Below are 22,301 nucleotides of genomic sequence, written 5' to 3' on the forward strand. Positions count from 1 at the left end.
ACAATCTCTTTTGAAGTATCAGGGTTTCTGACGAGAACTCATCTGTTACATGGGCACTTCATTTTTTTAACTTATTACAACTCCAGACTTTTTCGTGTTCCGTACACACCATTCAAAGCGACGTCATCAATTTTCAAAACTTTCTGACATTATTTGCTATTTTTAGTCATTTACCGATTGAGCTAAATGACCGTGAAATTGAAAATCACTACAAAATGAACTCTGAAAATGTTTAAACTTGGCATGGTATCATCATTTCACCCACATAGCATGTGCAAAAGAGTAGAGAGGGTTACGGTGAAAACTAGACGCACTTCGTGTACAAACTGGACAATCTCTTTCTAAGTATCAGGGTTTCTGACGAGAACTCATCTGTTGCATGGGCACTTCATTTTTTTAAACTTATTACAACTCCAGATTTTTTTGCGTTCCGTACACACCATTCGAAGCGACGTCATCAATTTTCAAAACTTTCTGACATCATTTGCTATTTTTTAGTCATTTACCGATTTGTTTAGAGAGCTAAATGACCGTGAAATCGAAAATCACTACAAAATGAACTCTGAAAATGTCGAAACTTGGCATGGTATCATCATTTCACCCACATAGTATGTGCAAAAGAGTAGAGAGGGTTACGGCCAAAACTGGACGCACTTTACACTGGCACTTCATTTTTTTAAACTTATTACAACTCCAGACTTTTTTTGCGTTCCGTACGCACCATTCAAAGCGACGTCATCAATTTTCAAAACTTTCTGACATCATTTGTTATTTTTCAGTCATTTACCCATTTGTTTAGAGAGCTATATGATAGTGAAATTGAAAATCACTACAAAATGAACAGTGAAAATGTCGAAACTTGGCATGGTATCATCATTTCACCCACATATCATGTGCAAAAGAGTAGAGAGGGTTACGGCAAAAACTGGACGCACTTCCTGTACAAACTGGACAATCTCTTTCGAAGTATCAGGGTTTCTGACGAGAACTCATCTGCTACATGGGCACTTCATTTTTTTAACTTATTATAACTCCAGACTTTTTTGCGTTCCGTACACACCCTTCAAAGCGAAGTCATCAATTTTCAAAACTTTCTGACATCATTTGCTATTTTTTAGTTATTTACCGATTTTTTAGAGAGCTAAATGACCGTGAAATTGAAAATCACTACAATATGAACTCTGAAAATGTCGAAACTTGGCATGGTATCATCATTTCACCCACATAGTATGTGCAAAAGAGTGGAGAGGGTTACGGCAAAAACTGGACGCACTTCGTGTACAAACTGGACAATCTTTTTCGGAGTATCAGGGTTTCGGACGAGAACTCATCTGTTACACTGGCACTTCATTTTTTTAAAACTTATTACAACTCTAGACTTTTTTGCGTTCCGTACGCACCATTCAAAGCGACGTCATCAATTTTGAACACTTTCTGACATCATTTGCTATTTTTCAGTCATTTACCGATTTGTTTAGTGAGCTAAATGACCGTGAAATTGAAAATCGCTACAAAATGAACTCCGAAAATGTCGAAACTTGGCACGGTATCGTCATTTCACCCGCATAGCATGTGCAAAAGACTAGAGAGGGTTACGGCAACAACTGGACGCACTTCGTGTACAAACTGGACAATCTCTTTCGAAGGATCAGGGTTTCTGACGAGAACTCATCTGTTACATGGGCACTTCATTTTTTTTAAACTTATTACAACTCAAGACTTTTTTGCATTCCGTACACACCATTGAAAGCGACGTCATCAATTTTCAAAACTTTCTGACATCAATTGCTATTTTTTAGTCATTTACCGATTTGTTTAGAGAGCTAAATGACCGTGAAATTGAAAATCACTACAAAATGAACTCTGAAAATGTCGAAACTTGGCATGGTATCATCATTTCACCCACATAGCATGTTCAAAAGAGTAGAGAGGGTTACGGCAAAAACTGGACGCACTTCGTGCACAAACTGGACAATCTCTTTTGGAGTATCAGGGTTTCGGACGAGAACTCATCTGTTACACTAGCACTTCATTTTTTTAAACTTATTACAACTCCAGACTTTTTTTGCGTTCCGTACACACCATTCAAAGCGACGTCATCAATTTTCAACACTTTCTGACATCATTTGCTATTTTTCAATCATTTACCGATTTGTTTAGAGAGCTAAATGACCGTGAAATTTAAAATCACTACAAAATGAACTCTGAAAATGTCGAAACTTGGCATACTATCATCATTTCTCCCACATAGTATGTGCAAAAGAGTAGAGAGGGTTACGGCAGAAACTGGACGCACTTCGTGTACAAACTGGACAATCTCTTTCGGAGTATCAGGGTTTCGGACGAGAACTCATCTGTTACACTGGCACTTCATTTTTTAAGACTTATTACAACTCTAGACTTTTTTGCGTTCCATACGCACCATTCAAAGCGATGTCATCAATTTTCAACACATTCTGACATCATTTGCTATTTTTCAGTCATTTATCGATTTGTTTAGAGAGCTAAATGACCGTGAAATTGAAAATCACTACAAAATGAACTCTGAAAATGTCGAAACTTGGCATGGTATCATTATTTCACCCACATAGCATGTGCAAAAGAGTAGGGAGGGTTACGGCAAAAACTGGACGCACTTCGTGAACAAACTGCACAATCTCTTTTGAAGTATCAGGGTTTCTGACGAGAACTCATCTGTTACATGGGCACTTCATTTTTTTAACTTATTACAACTCCAGACTTTTTTTGCGTTCCGTACACACCATTCAAAGCGATGTCATCATTTTCAACACTTTCTGACATCATTTGTATTTTTCAATCATTTACCGATTTGTTTAAATAGCTAAATGACCGTGAAATTTAAAATCACCACAAAATGAACTCTGAAAATGTCGAAACTTGGCATGGTATTATCATTTCACCCACATAGCATGTGCCAAAGAGTAGAGAGGGTTACGGCAAAAACTGGACAAACTTCGTGTACAAACTAGACAATCTCTTTCGAAGTATCAGGGTTTCTGACGAGAACTCATCTGTTACTTGGGCACTTCATTTTTTATAAATTATTACAACTCCAGACTTGTTTGCATTCCGTACACACCATTCGAAGCGACGTCATCAATTTTCAAAACTTTCTGACATCATTTGCTATTTTTCAGTCATTTACCGATTTGTTTAGAGAGCTAAATGACCGTGAAATTGAAAATCGCTACAAAATGAACTCTGAAAATGTCGAAACTTGGCATACTATCATCATTTCACCCACATAGTATGTGCAAAAGAGTAGAGAGGGTTACGGCAAAAACTGGACGCATTTCATGTACAAACTGGACAATCTCTTTCGGAGTATCAGTTTTTCGGACGAGAACTCATCTGTTACACTGGCACTTCATTTTTGTAAACTTATTACTACTCTAGACTTTTTTGCGTTCCAAACGCACCATTCAAAGCGACGTCATCAATTTTCAACACTTTCTGACATCATTTGCTATTTTTCAGTCATTTATCGATTTGTTTATAGAGCTAAATGACCGTGAAATTGAAAATCACTACAAAATGAACTCTGAAAATGTCGAAACTTGGCATGGTATCATCATTTCACCACATAGCATGTGCAAAAGAGTAGAGAGGGTTACGGCAAAAACTGGACGCACTTCGTGTACAAACTGCACAATCTCTTTTGAAGTATCAGGGTTTCTGACGAGAACTCATCTGTTACATGGGCACTTCATTTTTTTAACTTATTACAACTTCAGACTTTTTTTGCGTTCCGTACACACCATTCATAACGACGTCATCAATTTTCAACACTTTCTAACATCATTTGCTATTTTTCAATCATTTACCTATTTGTTTAAATAGCTAAATGACCGTGAAAATTAAAATCACTACAAAATGAACTCTGAAAATATCGAAACTTGGCATGGTATTATCATTTCACCCACATAGCATGTGCCAAAGAGTAGAGAGGGTTACGGCAAAAACTGGACAAACTTCGTGTACAAACTAGAAAATCTCTTTCGAAGTATCAGGTTTCTGACGAGAACTCATCTGTTACTTGGGCACTTCATTTTTTAAAACTTATTACAACTCCAGAATTTTTGCATTCCGTACAGACCATTCGAAGCGACGTCATCAATTTTCAAAACTTTCTGACATCATTTGCTATTTTTTAGTCATGTACCGATTTGTTTAGAGAGCTAAATGACCGTGAAATTGAAAATCACTACAAAATGAACTCTGAAAATGTCGAAACTTGGCATACTATCATCATTTCACCCACATAGTATGTGCAAAAGAGTAGAGAGGGTTACGGCAAAAACTGGACGCACTTCGTGTACAAACTTGAAAATCTCTTTCGGAGTATCAGGGTTTCGGACGAGAACTCATCTGTTACACTGGCACTTCATTTTTTTAAACTTATTACAACTCTAGACTTTTTTGCGTTCCATACGCACCATTCAAAGCGACGTCATCAATTTTCAACACTTTCTGACTTCATTTGCTATTTTTCAGTCATTTATCGATTTGTTTAGAGAGCTAAATGACCGTGAAACTGAAAATCACTACAAAATGAACTCTGAAAATGTCGAAACTTGGCATCGTATCATCATTTCACCCACATAGCATGTGCAAAAGAGTAGAGAGGGTTACGGCAAAAACTGGACGCACTTCGTGTACAAACTGCACAATCTCTTTTGAAGTATCAGGGTTTCTGACGAGAACTCATCTATTACATGGGCACTTCATTTTTTTCAACTTATTACAACTCCAGACTTTTTTGTGTTCCGTACACACCATTCAAAGCGACATCATCAATTTTCAAAACTTTCTGACATTATTTGCTATTTTTTAGTCATTTACCGATTTGTTTAGAGAGCTAAATGACCGTGAAATTGAAAATCACTACAAAATGAACTCTGAAAATGTCGAAACTTGGCAAGGTATCATCATTTCACCCACATAGCATGTGCAAAAGAGTAGAGAGGGTTACGGCAAAAACTGGGCGCACTTCGTGTACAAACTGGACAATCTCTTTCGGAGTATCCGGGTTTCGGACGAGAACTCATCTGTTAAACTTATTGCAACTGCAGACTTTTTTTGCGTTCCGTACACACCATTCAAAGGGACGTCATCAATTTTCAACACTTTCTGACATCATTTGCTATTTTTCAGTCATTTACCGATTTGTTTAGAGAGCTAAATGACCGTGAAATTGAAAATCACTTTAAAATGAACTCTGGAAATGTCGAAACTTGGCATGGTATCATCATTTCACCCACATAGCATGTGCAAAAGAGTAGAGAGGGTTACGGCAAAAACTGGACGCACTTCGTGTACAAACAGGACAATCTCTTTCGAAGTATCAGGGTTTCTAACGAGAATTCATGTATTACATGGGCACTTCATTTTTTTACATTATTAGAACTCCAGACTTTTTTGCGTTCCGTACACACCATTCAAAGTGACGTCATCAATTTTCAAAAGTTTCTAACATCATTTGCTATTTTTTAGTCATTTACCGATTTGTTTAGAGCGCTAAATGACCGTGAAATTGAAAATCACTACAAAATGAACTCTGAAAATGTCAAAACTTGGCATGGTATCATCATTTCACCCACATAGTATGTGGAAAAGAGTAGAGAGGGTTACGGCAAAAACTGGACGGACTTCGTGTACAAACTGGACAATCTCTTTCTCAGTATCATTGTTTCTGACGAGAACTCATCTGTTACATGGGCACTTCATTTTTTTAAACTTATTACAACTCCAGATTTCTTTGCGTTCCGTACACACCATTCAAAGCGACGTCATCAATTTTCGAAACTTCCTGACATCATTTGCTATTTTTTAGTCATTTACCGATTTGTTTAGAGAGCTAAATGACCGTGAAATTGAAAATCACTACAAAATGAACGCTGAAAATTCCGAAACTTGGCATGGTATCATCATTTCATCCACATAGTATGTGCAAAAGAGTAGGGAGGTTTACGGCAAAAACTAGACGCACTTCGTGTACAAACTGGACAATCTCTTTCGGAGTATCAGGGTTTCGGACGATAACTCATCTATTACACTGGCACTTCATTTTTTTAAACTTATTACAACTCCAGACTTTTTTGTGTTCCGTACGCACCATTCAAAGCGACGTCATCAATTTTCAACACTTTCTGACATCATTTGTTATTTTTCAGTCATTTACCGATTTGTTTAGAGAGCTAAATTACGGTGAAATTGAAAATCACTACAAAATGAACTCTGAAAATGTCGAAACTTGGCATGGTATCATCATTTCACCCACATAGCATGTGCAAAAGAGTAGAGAGGGTTACGGCAAAAATTGGACGCACTTCGTGTACAAGCTGGACAATCTCTTTCGAAGTATGAGGGTTTCTGACGAGAACTCATCTATTTCATGGGCACTTCATTTTTTTAAACTTATTATAACTCCAGACTTTTTTGCGTTCCGTACACACCATTCAAAGCGACGTCATCAATTTTCAAAACTTTCTGACATCATTTGCTATTTTTTAGTCATTTACCGATTTGTTTAGAGAGCTAAATGACCGTGAAATTGAAAATTACTACAAAATGAACTCTGAAAATGTCGAAACTTGGCATAGTATCATCATTTCACCCACATACTATGTGCAAAAGAGTAGAGAGGGTTACGGCAAAAACTGGACGCACTTCCTGTACAAACTGGACAATCTCTTTCGGAGTATCAGGGTTTCGGACGAGAACTCATCTGTTACACTGGCACTTCATTTTTTTAAACTTATTACAACTCTAGACTTTTTTCGCGTTCCGTACGCACCATTCAAAGCGACGTCATCAATTTTCAAAACTTTCTGACATCATTTGCTATTTTTTAGTCATTTACCAATTTGTTTAGAGAGCTAAATGACCGTGAAATTGAAAGTCACTACAAAATGAACTCTGAAATTTTCGAAACTTGGCATGGTATCATCATTTCACCCACATAGTATGTGCAAAAGAGTAGAGAGGGTTACGGCAAAAACTGGACGCACTTCGTGTACAAACTGGACAATCTCTTTCGGAGTATCAGGGTTTCGGACGATAACTCATCTGTTACACTGGCACTTCATTTTTTAAAACTTATTACAACTCCAGACTTTTTTTGCGTTCCGTACGCACCATTCAAAGCGACGTCATCAATTTTCAACACTTTCTGACATCATTTGCTATTTTTCAGTCATTTACCGATTTGTTTAGAGAGCTAATTTACAGTGAAATTGAAAATCACTACAAAATGAACTCTGAAAATGTCGAAACTTGGCATGGTATCATCATTTCACCCACATAGCATGTGCAAAAGAGTAGAGAGGGTTACGGCAAAAACTGGATGCACTTCGTGTACAAACTGGACAATCTCTTTCGAAGTATCAGAGTTTCTAACGAGAACTCATCTGTTACATGGGCACTTCATTTTTTTAAACTTATTATAACTCCAGACTTTTTGCGTTCCGTACACACCATTCAAAACGACGTCATCAATTTTCAAAACTTTCTGACATCATTTGCTATTTTTCAGTCATTTATCGATTTGTTTAGAGAGCTAAATGACCGTGAAATTGAAAATCACTACAAAATGAACTCTGAAAAGGTCGAAACTTGGCATGGTATCATCATTTCACCCACATAGCATGTGCAAAAGAGTAGAGAGGGTTACGACAAAAACTGGACGCACTTCGTGTACAAACTGCACAATCTCTTTTCAAGTATTAGGGTTTCTGACGAGAACTCATCTGTGACATGGGCACTTCATTTTTTTAACTTATTACAACTCCAGACTTTTTTGTGTTCCGTACCACCATTCAAAGTGACATCATCAATTTTCAAAACTTTCTGACATTATTTGCTATTTTTTAGTCATTTAGAGATTTGTTTAGAGAGTTAAATGACCGTGAAATTGAAAATCACTACAAAATGAACTCTCAAAATGTCGAAACTTGGCATGGTACCATCATTTCACCCACATAGTATGTGCAACAGAGTAGAGAGGGTTACGGCAAAAACTGGACGCACTTCGTGTACAAACTGGACAATCTCTTTCGGAGTATCAGGGTTTCGGACAAGAACTCATCTGTTACACTGGCACTTCATTTTATTAAACTTATTGCAACTCCAAACTTTTTTTGCGTTCCGTACGCACCATTCAAAGCGACGCCATCAATTTGCAACACTTTCTGACATCATTTGCTATTTTTCAGTCATTTACCGATTTGTTTAGAGAGCTAAATGACCGTGAAATTGAAAATCACTACAAAATGAACTCTGAAAATGTCGAAACTTGGCATGGTATCATCATTTCACCCACATAGCATGTGCAAAAGAGTAGAGAGGGTTACGGCAAAAACTGGACGCACTTCGTGTACAAACAGGACAATCTCTTTCGAAGTATCAGGGTTTTTGACGAGAACTCATCTTTTACATGGGCACTTCATTTTTTTAAATTATTATAACTCCAGACTTTCTTGCGTTCCGTACACACCATTCAAAGCAACGTCATCAATTTTCAAAACTTTCTAACATCATTTGCTATTTTTTAGTCATTTACCGATTTGTTTAGAGCGCTAAATGACCGTGAAATTGAAAATCACTACAAAATGAACTCTGAAAATGTCGAAACTTGGCATGGTATCATCATTTCACCCACATAGTATGTGCAAAAGAGTAGAGAGGGTTACGGAAAAAACTGGGCGCACTTCGTGTACAAACTGGACAATCAATTTCGGAGTATCCGGGTTTCGGACGAGAACTCACCTGTTACACTGGCACTTCATTTTATTAAACTTATTACAACTCTAGACTTTTTTTGCGTTCCGTATACACCATTCAAAGCGACATCATCAATTTTCAACACTTTCTGACATCATTTGTTATTTTTCAGTCATTTACCGATTTGTTTAGAGAGCTAAATGACCGTGAAATTGAAAATCACTACAAAATGAAGTCTGAAAATGTCGAAACATGGCATGGTATCATAATTTCACCCACATAGCATGTGCAAAAGAGTAGAGAGGGTTACGGCAAAAACTGGACGCACTTCGTGTACAAACTGGATAATCTCTTTCGAAGTATCAGGGTTTCTGACGAGAACTCATCTGTTACATGGGCACTTCATTTTTTTAAACTTATTACAACTCCAGACTTTTTTGCATTCCTTACACACCATCCAAAGCGACGTCATCAATTTTCAAAACTTTCTGACATCATTTGCTATTTTTTAGTCATTTACCGATTTGTTTAGAGAGCTAAATGACCGTGAAATTGAAAATCACTACAAAATGAAATCTGAAAATGTCGAAACTTGGGATGGTATCATCATTTCACCTACATAGCATGTGCAAAAGAGTAGAGAGGGTTACGGCAAAAACTGGACGCACTTCGTGTACAAACTGGACAATCTCATTCGGAGTATCAGGGTTTCGGACGAGAACTCATCTGTTACACTGGCACTTCATTTTTTTAAACTTATTACAACTCTAGACTTTTTTTGTGTTCTGTATGCACCATTCAAAGCGACATCATCAATTTTCAACACTTTCTGACATCATTTGCTATTTTTCAGTCATTTATCGATTTGTTTAGAGAGCTAAATGACCGTGAAATTGAAAATCACTACAAAATGAACTCTGAAAATGTCGAAACTTGGCATGGTATCATCATTTCACCCACGTAGCATGTGCAAAAGAGTAGAGAGGGTTACGGCAAAAACTGGACGCACTTCGTGTACAAACTGGACAATCTCTTTCGAAGTATCAGGGTTTCTGACGAGAACTCATCTGTTACATGGGCACTTCATTTTTTTAAACTTATGACAACTCCAGAGTTTTTTGCGTTCCGTACACACTATTTAAAGTGACGTCATCAATTTTCAACACTTTCTGACAGCATTTGCTATTTTTCAGTCATTTACCGATTTGGGGAAAAGAAAAAAACTATATAAAAAACTAATCAGAAATAAAAGAAGAAAATAAAAAAAGCAGAAAAGAAAAAACTATAAAAAAACTACTCAGAAATAAATAGAAGAAAATGAATAAAGAAGAAAAGAAAAAACTATATAAAAAAATTTCAACACTTTCTGACAGCATTTGCTATTTTTCAATCATTTACCGATTTGGGGAAAAGAAAAAAACTATATAAAAAACTAATCAGAAATAAATAGAAGAAAATAAAAAAATAAGAAAGGAAAAAAACTATATAAAAAACTACTCAGAAATAAATAGAAGAAAATAAATAAAGAAGAAAAGAAAAAAATTATTGGGGCGCTGCCCAGTGGGCCTGCTAGACCCGGGCGTGGAAATTCAGGCCCACAAGGGCCAGCAGGCTCACAGGGCAGCGCGCCATAGTTAGGCCCAGAAGCCTGCTTTACAAGTGAGTTCCAAGTAGTAGCCGCGGCTGGGTTTATAAACCAGTGCGGCTGCCCTTCGCCCGGCGAGGTGGGACTAAACTTTCTACACCGCGGGTGGCAGCGCACCCCTTTAGTAACGGTTGGTAGCCCAACCCGGTACTAAAGGTGGGTCTTTAGTACCGGTTGGAGCCACCAACCGGTACTAAAGGCCTGCTCTTCCCGCCTCTTGGCCTGGCAAAAATAGGCCTTTAGTACCGGTTGGTGGATCAAACCGGTACTAATGGCCACCGCGATATAAGCACCACTTACGAATATTTTCAGTTTGTTCTTCGCCCCCGTCGCCGCCCCTGTCGCGCCCTAGCCCGTCCCTGTCGTCGTCGTCATTGCTGCCCCCGCCGCCGTCGTTACCGCCCCAGCCGGCCCCCGTCGTCGCCGTCTCGCGCCGTCGCCCCCGGCCCGCCGCCCGTCTTCGCCGTCCCCGTCGCCCCCGGCCCGCCGCCTCGTACGTGTCGCCGTCTCGCGCCATCACCCCCGGCCCGCCGCCCGTCGCGCCGTCCCCGCCGACCGTACGCCGCCGCCCCACTCGTACACACACACACATACACACACATACACACACAGAGACACACACACACACATTTTTTTTACTTACTTTCGGTTTTCTGTTGTTTAGATTAATGCATGTCAAATTTTCTGTTGAATTAATATAACTAGTTTATTTTTAGTAAATGCTTAGTTGAACTAGTTGAATTAATAGAACTAGTTTATTTTTAGTAAGAAAATTTAGGTATATGAGATTTGATGATCTAATTAAAATATTACTATATATAGCTACTTTATATATTTTAGTAAGAAATTAATATAACTAGTTTGTTTTTAGTAAATTCTCAGTTGAATTTGTTGAATTAATAGAACTAGTTTATTTTTAGTAAGAAAATTTAGGTATTTGAGATTTGATGATCTAATTAAAATATTACTATATATATAGAACTAGCTACTTTATTTTAGTAAGAAAATAAATAGAACTAGTTTATTTTTAGTAAATGCTTAGTTGAATTAGTTGAATTAATCGAACTAGTTGAATTGATAGAACTACTTGAATTAATAGAATTAGTTGAATTAATATAACTAATAAGTGTTTAATGTTTCACCTATATGAGCATAGGAAATGTCGTCTGACGACGAAAAAGATTTCATTAAGTGTGAATACTGTGAAGACCAGCGCGGCCTGTGCGTCAGAAGTTTCCTTGTTGATGATAGGCACTTCAGCATCAAGCTGGATGAGACCTTCGAAGTGGATACAGTAAGTCACAGCGACAAGTCTTTTTTCGTAATTAAGCATGACTTATGCTTCATTTGCTTCAACTTATAATTTTTAATTTTCACTATTGTACTAGCGCATACCCTGTCATGCAAGAATTTTTGTCTTGGATATGATAGGTTTCAGTGCTATGGAAACTATGGAGGTAAAGAGAGTTTACCTGAAGACCGAGCATGGTTGTACTTTCAACATCAAATTATACAATGCAAACACATACACCTATTTTGAATGCAAAACTTGGCAAGCACTATGCAAGACTTATGCATTTGAGCCTGATATGGTTATCACCTTTGATATTCGTCCGGAAGATGATATTGAAGGTAATAGAGACATCTGGGTCGATGTGCAGACGCCTCCAGTTCTACCATTATGTGAGTTTCTCAACCACATTTATGTCTTCGATATTGTTTATTCAAAAATAGTTGACAAGTAATTTCTATTGACAGCTTATTTTGATTCAAGCAAACATGTTCGGCACTTGGTAGACAGGACCATCCACTCTCCCGGGGCTGAACTAAACTGCGAGGAGATAAGTCATTATGTTTCATGGTTTTAGGATCTTGATGCTGTCAAGAGAAATCATTTTCCTGAATTTGAAAACCTTAGTACTCAAAACGTGCGACCAATAGTGATCGCATTGAACTACGGTCACATGTATTTAGGAAAGATGGTAAGATTTTTACTATTAGTCCTCAGTGCATCTTTTGCATACATTATTTTTCAAGCTAAACTTTCATTGCTAAGTATATTAATTACTATACGATGTTCTTCAACAGGGACTCCCGATGACAGTTGTGCCTCAGTGGATCGAGACTAAAGGTCGCATGTCAATTGTTAGCTTACGGCCAAGATATCCTACAGTGCACATGAGTGCATTCAGGATTTCTGAAGGCGATGAATGCTTAATAGTGAAAGATTGGAGCAAAATTGTTAACGATCGCAGAGAAGTACTAGGGGGCAGCAATCAGAAGCGCAGCCCACGATTCGGAGACAGGTTCATCTGCATGCTCCAATATGATGAATCAGGAAAGCTATACATGTTCTATGCTATTTTACCTGGGAGAGAGCAGCAGGAGTGATTTAGCTAGTTATCATGCTCTTAGTACTTCTTGTCCTCTGATGCGTGCCCGTGTTCTTTGTCCTGAACTTAATCTCAAAGAGTGATTTGCTTTTGTGGTGTTATGAACGCTTATAATATCATGACCATGTTGAACTCGATGATATCTTTGCTAGCTAGTATGTACTGTTGTTGGTGATGATATGATGCAAGAGTTTTTATATTAATATGATGATGATGATGATGATGAGTTATTATATCATTTATGAAAGAAACCGCATATTAGTTTCAACTGGATGGATCCTAGCTAAGTGATCAAGTATATGTCATATCCATATTACTTAGATCACTAAGTGATCAAGTATATGCCAAGCTAGGATCCACATGCATCCAGTCGAAACTAATCTGCGGTACTTTCACCTAATGATTTAACAACTCATTATAATGTAAAACAATCACTAAATTAAATTGAAAAGACAAAACTAAAGGAAAAATTAAAATTAAAAACAAAACACACCCAAACATTTAGTACCGGTTGGTGTTACCAACCGGTACTAATGTCCTACACGTACCCGGGCCTGGCTCGTGCCACGTGGTGGCACGTTAGCGCCGGTTCGTGCCGAACCGGTACTAAAGGGGGGGGCCTTTAGTCCCTACTCTTTAGTGCCGGTTGCAGAACCGGCACTAAAGGCCCTTACGAACCGATGATAAAACTCCGTTTTCTACTAGTGGGCCAACGGCGCCGGCGCCTGGGGCTACCCCCCAACGCACCTCCAATCCCGCGCCACGGTACGATTTCTCACCTACACTTCCTGTCATTTCCATCTAATACACTCCTCTCTGTTTTTGCGAAAAGTCTAATGCACTCCTCTGAAATTAAATTTCTTTATTCACAGGAAACTAAGGGCTGCACACTGTTGGTTCATGTTCGAACACTTAAAGCTGGTCCGGGTGCAATCGACAAGAAAAGTGAGGAAAATTGCGTTCGCTAGGGGATGTGCTCTGTGTGGTCTGATCTTTCATCTATATACACTTATGTGAGCCCGTGATGTTCGGGAGTGCTAGGATATACCAGTTTGTTGTTCAAAGTGCAGTACTCTAGTTGTTCATGTGCTGCTCAGGAAGAGTATATCGCAAGAGTATGTTAACTACTACTCCCTCCGTTCCTAAATATTTGTCTTTTTAGATATTTCAACAAGTGACTACATACGGAGCAAAATGAGTGAATTTACACTTTAAAATATGTCTATATACATTCATATGTAGGAGTTCATTAAAATCTTTAAAAAGACAAATATTTAGGAACAGGTGGAGTAGTAATTTGGCGAATTTTCCACCAAGCTCACCTTGTACTTGTGGCTATCGTCTCCTTTTTTTGTTTCTTTTTTTATGGCTTCCAGTTGCTGCTCCGATGGTGGCGGCCAACAGCGCCGGCGCCTGGGGCTACCCCCCAACGCACCTTCGATGCCGCGACAAGGTAGGATTTCTTATCTACTCCATTTCCTACAATTTTTGTCTAATACACTCCTCTCTTTTTTTGCGAAAAGTCTAATACACTCCTTTGAAATTGAATTTCTCTATTCACAGGAAACTGAGCGGCTGCACTGTTGGTTCATGTTCGAACACTTAAACCTGGTACGGGTGCAATCGAGAAGAAAAGTGGGGAAAATTGCCTTCTCTAGGTATGTGGTCTGTGTGGTCTCATCTTTCATCTGTGTACACTTATTTGTAAGCCCGTGATGTTCAGGAGCACTAGGATATACCAGTTTGTTAATTACTATTAGTTCACTGTGCAGTACTCTAGTTGTTCATGTGCTGCTCAGGAAGAGTATATGGAAAGAGTATGATAACTACTAGTAATTTGGTGAATTTTCCACCATAATCAGCTTATACCAGTGGCTACCGTCTCCCTTTCTTTGTTTCTTTTTTGCTGGCTTCCAGTTGCTGCTCCAAAGAAGTGAAACAAGTAGACAGGAACACATACACGCAAAACACATTGCTGTTCTGAAGTCTTTTCAAGTGCATAAATTTTATTCTAGATAATGCAGTAGTAGTTCTTTGTGATTCCATTTCTATCTGTTTTTACTCCTATAACGCCAACAAGCAACAAATGAACACAACATCAACAATACATCATCGAAGCAAATCTCTATGCTGCATCTACGTAATGACAAAGATCTAGGGAAGCAAAAGGCTAATTTCCCCCTCTTCTAGGCCCTTCAAATAATTTTTCTTCGGAGTTTTTTCTAAAGCGGGGGAGGGGGGCAGCGCCCCCCCCCCCCCCCATCTCCTTGATATGCAGACGTAGTCAAAGCCGGGCATCTTGAGCGATGACTACATTCTGCATTCGGAACTCGCCATTCGATGCGCCCGAAAGGCCGTAAGGAGTGCGCGAGGAAGCGCTCCCGGGCGGCGGCCAACAGCGCCGGCGCCTGGGACTACCCCCCAACGCGCCTCTGATGCCGCGGCAAGGTATGATTTCTCATCTAGTCCATTTCCTGCAATTTTTGTCTAATACACTCCTCTCTTTTTTTGCGAAAAGTCTAATACACTCCTCTGAAATTGAATTTCTCTATTCATAGGAAACTGAGCGGCTACACCTGTTGGTTCATGTTCGAACACTTAAAGCTGGTACGAGTGCAATCGAGAAGAAAAGTGGGGAAAATTGCCTTCGCTAGGGATGTGCTCTGTGTGGTCTGATCTTTCATATGTGTACACTTACCTGTGAGCCCGTGATGTTCAGGAGTACTAGGGTATACCAATTTGTTAATCGGGTAATGTAACTTCCGAACGTTCTGATCTTTACGATAGATACGAACGACTCGATATTCCTTCGCAGTCGAGATCAACTCTCTCCTCGTTCTCCATTTCCCGCAAAAAAGCTGCGGTTGGGACATCTCCCGACTAACCACCTTATCTAACTCTGTTGTCCAATTAGATTCGATCTGAGTTGACTTTCTTCTCTCTGTTTCCTCGAGTACTTGATTAAAGCGCAACAAACTACTATGACAAGCAGGATTCGAACCTTGCACCTCTTATATCACAGTACTCAGCTAGTGAGCCACCTCACCTACGTTCTTTCTCCTCATGTAACAAAAGCAAATATGCTTTTTATCAAGTTTACTCTACTACGTTTGCACACGAACAACTTAATCCTGTTTCCCATTTTTCGCACATAAGTACGTTTTTACCCGAACCTAGTGAATCGGTGAACCAACAATGCTCGTCCATTCACCCCTTTGAATTTTAGAAGTTATTTGCCGAATGTATTGATTTTTAGGAGCTCTGTTCAACATCTTGCTTAATACCCGGTAACTTCTGTGCAAACGGCATGGTAATTTGTCCACCCGGGATCCGATAAGTTACGTATAAATGTCATGGTAACTTCGACTGGGAGTGAAAATATTAAAACATCTCCCTGGTAATTTATGTGTAAACAACACGGTCATTTCTGCATGGCAACCTGATAACTTAGGCACAAACATCGCGGCAAATTTGACCTACAAGAAAAAAGTTGTCAAAAATATACCCCGGTAACTTTTTGTATAAACATCATGATAATAACGAATCATATACAGGATTAGGTACAAACACCATGATAACTTGGACCCCGAGGAAAAACTTTTGCAAAATATAACCTCGATAACGTTTGCGTAAATATCATGGTGACAGAAGCACTGCATACCTGATACCCCTAGGTGAACCGGGGGGGGGGGGGGGGGGGGGGAGGGGCTGGGTGGGGAGTTGTTGAAAAACATATTCTCGATACCTTCTGTGGAAATAACACGATATTATACACAAAAATAAGTTAACAACTCACTACAAACCAAGGGTAACTTTTGACCTCGGGATAAAAGTTTATTGAAAAAGATAGCTTGATAACTTGTGTGTAAATAACATGGTAATATACATACATTGGAGCTGATAACCTACTCAATCCAGCTGTGGTAACTTTTTGACCAGGGAAAAATGTTGTTAAAAAGTACCTCCCAATAACTCATGTGGGAACAAAATGATAATATACTCTCATGAGAGCTGATAACTCATATACAAATGTCGCGGTAATTTTTTGACAGAGGAAATGAAAATTAATGAAAAAATTGCCCCGATAACTTCTGTGCAACATGGTAATATACACAACAAAACTAATAACTCACTACAAACACCATAATCATTTTTTGAACCCGTGATAAAACTTTGTCAAAAACTTACCCCAGTTACTTCTGTGTAAACGACATGGTAACTTATGTATGACAGACGTGATAACTTACGTAGCCCAGATGTGGTAACTTTTTGATATGAAAAAAAAGTCATCAGAACATATCAACATGAGATTTAGTTTTGAAGATCTCGTCGAGGCGGATTTTTTTTTGTGAAAACGATTTTTCAATCGGAGCGGCGGTTTGAGCTACAAAACATTTTAAAGTTTTTAAAAAAAATTCTAGGATGACATTAGCTTTTCGTTTTCTAGTGCATATATGCATGTAATTAGAGGAAGGAGTGCACGTGAAAAGAAAATTAGTCATTCTAATGCATACATGTATATAATTAGAGTGAAATAAGGATCGTTCTTGCCTATTGCTTAAATCCAAACGTTTGGCAGTTATAAAAGCCCTTTGTTAATTACTACTAGTTCAAAGTGCAGTATTCTAGTTGTTCATGTGTTGCTTAAGAACAGTATATCGCAAGAGTATGTTAACTACTAGTGATTTGGGGAATTTTCCACCTTGCTCAGCTTGTACCTGTGCCTATCGTCTCCCTTTTTTTTCTTTCGTTTTTGCTACCTTCCAGTTGCTGCTCCAAAGAAGTGAAACATATAGACAGGAACACATATACGCAAAACACATTGATGATATGAAGTCTTTTTCAAATGATTCCATTTCTGTCTGTTTTTACTCCTATAACGCGAACAAGCAACAAATGAACACAACATCAACAATACGTCATCCTAGCAATTCTCTGTACCGCATCAGTGGTTCAGCCAGTGGCAGAGCTATGTTAAGCCCTTTTAGAGATGAAAATCCACAAGATCGGACGAGCTCGCGTGCTCACGGAATCGCTACGCACTCGTTCTCTCCGGGATATGGGCCGTGTCAGGTACTGTTAGAGGTATAGGACGCGTATACTCTGGGGCTTGGGCTGAATAGATACGGCTGGGCCCTCATGTTCAGTTTGACAGACGTTGCGATGTGTAGGCCGAGGACGTCCTGGACCGAGCTATGCCATCAGAACGTTTTGTCAGCCTACGTGATACTTAACGGCAAGACCCCGATTGAATAGTTGATCTGAGACGTAGGGCGAGGCGCTGCTTTATTGAACCGTGGCCGTCACTCTTTCCTCCACCCGATTTCAAATTTCAAACAGCTGAGGAACCAAAAAAAAAAAACAGCCGAGGAATAATTCTCTCTTCCACCCATGGACGCGCATAACGTGTGTGTCTACATATGTAACCCTGCATGACACACGTGCGCTAGTATTTCAAAGCTCATTTACATTGTTGCAGCACAGCTCAGGCTGGTGCATGTCACATCTACTCCCTCCGTTCCCCAACTTTGTACTAACTGGAACGGAGGGAGTATGATACAACAGCCAAAACTACCTAAACAAGCATAGGGTGAGTTATCAAATTCAGCAAGGATCATTTCGTTGGAATTTCAGCACGCCGTTCATATCTTGTTTTACTCCCTCCATTCCTAAAAGGCGAATTTTGTTTCATTAAGACATGCATTTGACCAATAATTACTTCGTAAATACAAAGTTAAATGACGTGAAATTTGTGTCACCAGATTTGTATCCAAAAGTACCTTGTTATGATAGTGATTTTGTATCACATAATTGAAATATTAGAAAATTAATTTTTGATCAAAGTCTTGTCTTAACGAAACGAAATAAGCCTTATTCATTGCCAAGGCTGTAAGGGGAAAAAATACATGGGAACCCGATCACATTCGTGCCATATAGCAAGCCATACAACAAGTGTAGTTGGGGAGTTTTTCCTGGTAAAACCATGCAGGCTCTTATATGCGTGGCCATCCGGCAAGAAAAAAAGGTCATTTGCATGCGAAAAAAGTCCTCCAACTAAACTGAAATACAAATAAACACACACACATTGGGATACATCGGGTCACTGCTAAAAGAAAACACTCAACTTGTCCGACGATGTGGTTGGTAACATACTCCTCTAACCAACATGTTAATCTTCAAAGGGAATGACAGCTGCACAGCAAAGCCATGGCAATCATCCTAAATCACCAACTAGAGATGAACATCAGGTGATGACTCCCCTATGTATTCAACCGTTTATGCATGACCGGCTACCCTCAACACTAAGATACATTGCCTCCCAGGACCATGGCCACAGAGCACATACCATGCTGATGCAGATGCTTAACTGCTCGGGCAGATACCATCAAGGTTACCGTTTGAACAGTATGCAAGATCACCTTAGGCTTGTTGCAGGAGTTTTTTCGATCGCCGCCCACTCTGCAGTTTGTGCACTTTTCCTCCTTCCTTGGCTTCAGAGGCAAATCACCTCGGTCAGGACATGTTGTACTTTTGTGCGCCGGTTGACAAAAAATACTGCAGAAACATGTGCATTTGCTTGAACAACAATCAGCAAGACCATCTACTTTTGCAGTCCCTTTGGCTTTCTTACTTCGCACGCCGCAATAATCATATGGGGGCTTATCCCTGCTGCTCGTTGGACGTCCAGTTTTAGTTTCTGCTCATGCTCCGGAGCCACAAGCCCTACCAGATTTCCCGCCCCACTACCCGCGCCATCGCTCATATCAACCCACAGTGCGCCATCCCAAATACGTGTTTCCTTACGGTTTACTTTGTTGTCTCTAGTCTTGTCTTCCAGACCCATTCTGTTAAGCACAGCGGCCGTAAGACTAAGCTCGTCTATTTTTTACTTGAGTTGCTCCAATGCTACTTCATATAAGCTGTTGTATTTGCATCACCAAGCCACACCACTTCCATCACATGTGTGTACAGGTTCAAATAGCGAAATGTTAGAGTTAAGTGTAATTTTGTCTTTCTGAAGGTGCGCTAAGTGGTCTAGCAGCACATACCTTGCATCTTTTGTCCACCTTTTCGGAATGTGCTTCTCAGGTATTCCTCACACCCCTTGCATTTTGGTCCTTTCAATGTTGAGCCTGCTCTAGTCATACCTGATCCCAAAACTGATTTCCCATGAATACGGGTTGTAGTAGTCATATGCCTATCCCAGCGTATCGAAGCTGCTCCCAACCTCAGGCACTATGACGGCTTCAGTCTTTTTCTCTGCATATCCCTTGATTGTCTTCTCCAACGTGCACACTCTACCAACACAGGGGGGGTCACTCTGTAGGTGCCTGCCAACACGAACCCTGCTCGTTAGATATGCAATTCATTACATTTAGCAAAGGCATTGCGCGGGATGACATGTTCAGTTAGCGTCTACACATTTTTCAGACTTTTCATATGCTAAGCAGCAATTGTTGCAAACATAATTACAAATTTTAAATGCAAAATCACCTCTTTGTCCATGCTGGTGCCTGAGGGTAGTCCCTGCCTGTTGACTGCCCCGAATCTTCTGCCGACAAGTGCCAATACGTCCTGCCCTACCTCGCCAATACTGGACTCGGCCGCTGTGTCGAGCAGATCCGGGAGCAGCTGGGCCAGCGGCATGGTCTTGCTGCCGCCAAACGTCAGTGGCGTGCTCTCTCTGCCCCCAACGCCGGAGCGAAATAGAAAATGAGTCCGTGTGAGAAAAAGAGAGAAACCATGATCAGGGTAGCTCGCATGTAGAAACCTTATCAAAAAGGACAAATTCACGTGCAAATAATCTTATACTTTCTGTGTAAAAAAGCATCCCAAAAAAGGGTGACATGACATGTAGTTATGCAACCCCATCTAGAATATAAAAAGCCACCAGTTTGTAAATCAAACGCGTGTGCAGCACAAAATGCAACACATAAAAAACATGGCAGTTTATGCAACCCCATCTTGAATATAAAAGGCGACCAGTTTGCAAATCAAACGCGTGTGCAGCACAAAATGCGGCACATAAAAAACATGGCAGTTTATGCAACCACATCTAGAATATAAAAGGCCACCAGTTTGCAAATCAAACGCGTGTGCAACACAAAATGCAGCACATGAAAAACATGGCAGTTTATGCAACCCCTAGTTGCTTATATGCCGCCTACCCCACTGGATAACAACAGATAGAACCCTGTTGTCATCTTCCCCCTTATCGTGCCGCCATTAGGAAAACATCCTCTTTTACTGCGTAATTCACATCTACGGTTGTTTTTTGCCTGAAAATTACACACTAGTGCCTGCTTGTAGACTCCATTTATTTTTCTGCCTGAATAGAAAGCCTCCTCTATTGCATAAAAGCATATGCTGAAAATCGCCACCCAATATGAAACACAGATTGTTACAGTATTGCCTGTTGTAACATATATTGCCTGCTGAACATATATTGCCTACTAAACACAGCTTCCAATACAAATATTGCCTACTGGAAAAACATATATTGCCTACTGAAGCAACAGGTGTTGAACATATAACTACCAATATGAATGCACATTATTACAGTGTTGCTTGCTTGGACACATATATTACCTGCCCCCTACCCCTAATTATGTTGCCTACTGAAGAAAAATAGATGCTGAGAATAGCTATTTGAGCAGAGATATTACAGTATTGCCCACTGGAAAAAATATGTTGCCTACTGAAGAAAACAGTTGCTGATAAATAGCTAGATGAACACGAATGTTACAGCATTGCCTACTGAAGCAGCACAGATGCCGAAATTATATCCAGTATTTTTGCCTACTTATCATACTTTGTGTTGCCTACAAAATAAACTACTCTAATTTTGTTGCCTACTCCCTGAACATATAGGATTGTATTTTCTAAAAGCTGATGCAAACATACATGCACATTTGCTTGACTGTTCCCTTCGTGAAGTGAAACACTAGCCCGCTTCCCCTTGACTATGCTGCATCTCTGAAACCCATCGCAAAGAAGAGTTGGATTTGTCATGGCTGCTAGTAGCTAGCCCTCCGTCGTGTTATCCCCACCAAAAAACTCGTGAAACAAATGTGCGTCTGGATAGCAAAATTTTGGTGCGCGAGGCAGTTGTGCCTCTCTGTGTTTTGCATGACCAGTTCGTGATTTTACATCACCCGATTTGCTCCAGTTTTCGTGATCTACATCCACCCCATCCCCACTTCGTCGCCGTTAGAGATGATGAAATTATGGAGGCCGAGGCGCCGGGACTTACCTTTGGTCATAGATGTAGCAGAGAACCTCGCCGCCGCGCGCAACCAACAGCTCACGCGCGCAAGTCGTTCTACCCCGGTCGACTTGCTGGTGCCCGCCTCCTCCCGATGCAGTTCTCTCTTCACCGGTCCGCGTCGCAGCCGTTCGTCGTCGTCGCCGGGTGCCGGCGACGCTCCCGCCAAATCCCTAAGGATTTCTCTCCGTGCCGCCGTGCGGAGAGGGAATTGAGAGGGGAACGACGAGGACAGTAGAGGGGCAGAACCCACCGT

This window comes from Aegilops tauschii, chromosome 1 (genome assembly GCF_002575655.3).
Source record: "Aegilops tauschii subsp. strangulata cultivar AL8/78 chromosome 1, Aet v6.0, whole genome shotgun sequence".
NCBI lineage: Eukaryota > Viridiplantae > Streptophyta > Magnoliopsida > Poales > Poaceae > Aegilops > Aegilops tauschii.